This window comes from Octopus sinensis, linkage group LG15, assembly GCF_006345805.1.
Source record: "Octopus sinensis linkage group LG15, ASM634580v1, whole genome shotgun sequence".
Taxonomy (NCBI): domain Eukaryota; kingdom Metazoa; phylum Mollusca; class Cephalopoda; order Octopoda; family Octopodidae; genus Octopus; species Octopus sinensis.
The window spans coordinates 6,414,081-6,419,080 of NC_043011.1; the positions used below are offsets into that span (position 1 = coordinate 6,414,081).

The following is a 5,000-nucleotide window of genomic DNA, read 5'->3' on the forward strand; positions in this document are numbered from 1 at the left end:
CAGTAGCTGCGTCAGCAATCTTCCCATTACGGAATCCATGCTGGTTGGGGTTCAGCATATTATGACTCTCAGGAAGTGAGTCATACGCGATCTCAGCACCCTCTCAAATACCTTGATGATATGAGAGGTGAGTGAGATTGGACGGTAATTCACGGCAAGCGATTTGTTTCCTTTTTGAAAACTGGGACAACAGACTGGGATAGAAGTCTTCTGGTATATATCCAGCATCCAGTGAGTTCCGCCACAGATTGGCTAGAGGGGTGCAAGTTGGTTTTGACACATCTTCAAGACACAAGCAGGGAACCTATCGGGACCTACTGCTGAATTATGCTTCATTTCCTTATTGCTGCTAAGACATCAGGAGCGCCAAATGTTAGTCCGATAAAGTGTATTGGGGAGTAACATCACTGATACAGCCCAGATCAGTCATATCAGGATTGCTGAAAACAGAGCAATATTGTTTCTGCAATATTTCTCCCATGGTTTTGGCATTGTCTTGAAGAGTACCATTTTCATCAATCAGAGGGCCAACAGTAGAACCAGTGACTCTGTGTTTTTTTTGCAATATATATATATGTATATATATATATGTATGTATATATATATATATATATGTATGTATATATATATATGTGTGTATATATATATATATTATATGTATGTATATATATATATATATATATATATATGTATGTATATATATATTATATTATGTATGTATATATATATATATATATATATATGTATGTATATATATATATATTGTATGTATATATATATATATATGTATGTATGTATATATGTATGTATGTATATATGTATGTATGTATATTATGTATGTATATAGATGTATGTATATATATATGTATGTATATATATATATATGTATATATATTGTATGTATTATATATATGTATATATATGTATTATATATATATATATATGTATATATGTATGTATGTATATATATGTATGTATATATAATGTATTATTATATATAATTATATATTATATTATATTATATATATATATTTGTGTGGGTGTGTATATAGATGTGCAGCACAAAGTTTTGTCAGCGAATAGGTTGCGGTCTCAAAGTGACGAAAATATTTTGACAAATTAAACTTAAATGTTGAAGTGAATCTAACGGTTTTTGTGTGTTTCTTAAATGGCTTATAAACACCTTCCACACTGCAATTATATATATATATATATACATATTTGTGTATAACTGACCTAAAACCTATTTACTTACTTAACCGCCGACTTACAAATGTCCCCACGTAGGGATACACTTTGGGTGGTTTGTTGTAGCATTGGGGCATCTCTACCTTCTATGTGTATTTCTTCTTTAGTATGGGTAACGTTTCATTTATGAGGACATACTCTTGTATTTGTCTAAGTGGTGGGTCCTTTGGGTGCTTGGACAAAATGCTGCTATGTTTGTCTTTGGCATGTTGATAGAGTATGGAGGACTACTTCTTGTCATATTGTCTCAAGTGCTCATTTAGTCTCTCCAGTATACTCCTAGAGGTCTCCCTAATGTATGCCATGTTTCTGTCCTTACAAACTCTTTCTAAGCACCGTCTGCTATAAACTACATTTCTTTTTTTTTACAGTCAATACCAGGGTTAATCTTACATACTAAGCTGTCCTCATTAGTGCATCTGGTATTTTCAAAGAGGTACATCCTACATGTATGTGATCTGATGGAATTCACTGGTTTCTCAATGATCTTCATGTTGAGTTTGATGTCCTTCAGAGCCTTCCTAAATCTATGGGCTAGTTCTCCATGGGATGTGGCCTCCTCTACAAACATTATTATTATTATAATTATTATTAGTCTTTTAGAATATGAAATCATGTTATCTCCTGCACAGCAAGAAACTTGCTTTGCTCTGGCCCTCATCTTTTAGCACAAAGTTGCCCTCCAAGTGTTTATAGTCTTGCAAGCTGCATGTCACCCTTACTAGTGCTGGTGACATTAAAAACACCTATATATATATATATATATTTTTTTTTTTTCATAGCGTTTTTCCGATGGCCGGATAACCGAAGAGATGGTGGTGTGGATTTCCACCTCGGCATCCGAAACTCAGAGTTTTATCTTGGCTACCGAATAATTGTCACATATTACATTTACTGATAAATTCCTCTATTTACATAATATCGAGGTCTCTTTCTTTCTTTTGTTATCTTACCGTTTTTACCAATATATATATTTTTGGTTAAAGTTGGCGGTTTTTATTGTAGCCAACGACAGGACTGCAATTGCGCAGAAAAATTTGAAAAGTTAGTTCGTATAAACACGAGACAAGTAGCGGTGCTTGTCTTCTGTTGTTTATGTTTAACCCTAGGTTGGACCTCGCCGAAGAAGCCCAGACCTTGCGAGTTCCCCCGACTTGCTAAAAGAAGATCAGAAACCAATTTGGTCTGGGGTACTTGATGGTAAATGTTTTTCATTTCCAAATTTATTCCTGTCGAATTTTATCTGTTATTTTTGTGGTTTATAGAACCTAGCTGTTCTCTCTAATGTGTTGAATCTCACGCTAAGTGGATTCCTTATGTGTATAAATATGCACTATATCGTATATATATGTATGTATGTATGTATGTATGTATGTATATATATATATATATATATGTATATATATGTATAATATGTATATATATGTATATATATGTATATATATGTATATATATATATATATATATATATATATATATATATATATATATATATAATTTATCATGTACTTGTTTCAGTCGTTGGACTGTGGTCACACTGGAGAACTAGCTTGAAGAATTTTTAGTCAAATGAATTGTCCGCAGTGCTTTTTTTTTTTTTTTTTGAAAAGCCTGGTACTTATTCTATCAGTCTCTTGTGCCAATTGCTAAATTATGGGGATGTAAACAAACCACACCAGTTGTGAAGTGGTGGTGCAGGACAAGCGCAAACAAAAATAAGCATGTAGACAAATACATATCTGTATACATATGGATGGAAGCACTCCGTCGGTTACGATGACGAGGGTTCCGGTTAATCCGATCAACGGAACAGCCTGCTCGTGAAATTAACGTGTAAGTGGCTGAGCACTCCACAGACATGTGTACCCTTAACGTAGTTCTCGGGGATATTCAGCGTGACACAGAGAGTGACAAGGCCGGCCGGCCCTTTGAAATACAAGTACAACAGAAACACGAAATAAGAGTGAGAGAAAGTTGTGGTGAAAGAGTACAGCAGAGATCACCACCATTCCCTGCCGGAGCCTCGTGGAGTTTTAGGTGTTTTCGCTCAATAAACACTCACAACTAAGTCTGGGAATCGAAACCACGATCCTACAACCGTGAGTCCGCTGCCCTAACCACTGGGCCATTGTGCCTCCTTGTACACATATATATATATTCTTACACACACACATTTGTGTGTGTGTGACTGGCTTTCAGTTTCTATCTACCAAAGCCACTCACTAGGCTCTGGTTGGCCTGGGGCTATAGTAGAAGACTCTTACCTAAGGTCCCACAGTGGGACTGGTACACACCCACACACACACACACATAGGTGTGACTGTGGCAGACACAGGCATGGCTATGTGGTTGAGAAACGTACTTCCCAACCATGTAGTTTTAGGTTCAGTCCCGCTTTGCAGCACCCTGGGCAATCAAAGCCCTGTAAGTGGATTTGGTACTTGGGAGCTAAATGAACACCATTGTGTGTGTAAACCCTTGTATAGACATGTCTTGTGATGGTTGTGAACCAGTGTCACCATCATACAAGCAGCATCATTTGTTTCCAATCTTCTGCAAAAGCATCCCTGACCATGCTATGAGGAAATATTACCTTCATGTATCCAGGTTGAAGAAGGTTTTTGAGAATTTTTATTTAGTTGACCAAAGTTCTTTAGAATTAAGCTAACTTTGTTACTGGTGTTCATTTGTATATACAATCTGGCATTATTTAGCTTGAAACAATGTTGATTTCCCCCTCACCTTGCCTTCTAACCTCAACTCATCTGAAAACTGTCATCATCCACTTCTTCTTTAGGATTTCACTCCCAATAAATGTTTAGCAATTTAATTTTCATATTGATATTTTTTTGCATGGTTTAAATTTTTCAGTGTATTTTGTTTTAATTTCTTTTGGTTAATTGTTTTAATTAATATTGTTGTATTTTATGTTTTCTTTTATTTTTGATGTGCTTTTTAAAAATATTTTTTCATTATTATTTTTGTTTTCCTGAAACCAAGTCCCCAAGACCTTCTTTTCAGTGCCCGTACAGCAACTGACAGGTTGACTGACATAATAATCAAGTTATGTAGTGGTTAATTGCCTTTATGCAGTTTCTCAGAAAGTTAAAAGTACCAGCCAAATCTCCCAGAAATCTCATCTTACCATCTTAAAAGTATAAGGCCACACTGAATGTAGTGGTCCCTGATGTACAAAAATACCAGGCAATCATACCTAAAAAATGACTTTGTTCTAAGGTCTGTTTCATCACAGTTGACCCAAGGCTATACAACAACAATTGGTTGTGTTAATAACCTTGGTCCTGCATTCTTGAATCACCTGGTGATGAGAGATTTCCTTAACTTCGTCTTGGTTTAAGTGATTTATCATTTAATACCTGATTAAGGGAATCTAGACCTCATAAGCTCTCTGACCTTTGCACCTACCTAAATTTATTGATAAACACACCAGATGGAGCTTTGAGCTCTGATAAAGATCTATTGAAATGCCTTTGTTGAGATAAAGTAAAATTCCATAACAAGGCTCTTCACCAGCAATTCTAAACTTCAGCTCTCAGGGCCTTGTGCATCCTCAAGCATTCTTCTGGTGGCCCCTGGTGGCCTTCCTTCTACAAATATAATAAATTTTCTTTTTTTTTTTTTTGGTGTGGTCTCCTAAAAAAATCCAGGTTTTGGATTTGGCTTGGCTTTTAAAAAGGTTGAGAACCACTGATACAGACTCTACATCAAATTGCAGACAAATATAAAATATT

General features: G+C 35.4%; 1 protein-coding gene across 4 annotated transcripts in view; it reads left to right on the top strand.

Annotated features, from left to right (window-relative positions):
- The window catches only part of LOC115219729 (alpha-1,3-mannosyl-glycoprotein 4-beta-N-acetylglucosaminyltransferase A), a 187,656-nt gene that overhangs the window by 124,132 nt on the left and 58,524 nt on the right, over positions 1 to 5,000 (top strand). The window lies entirely within an intron of this gene.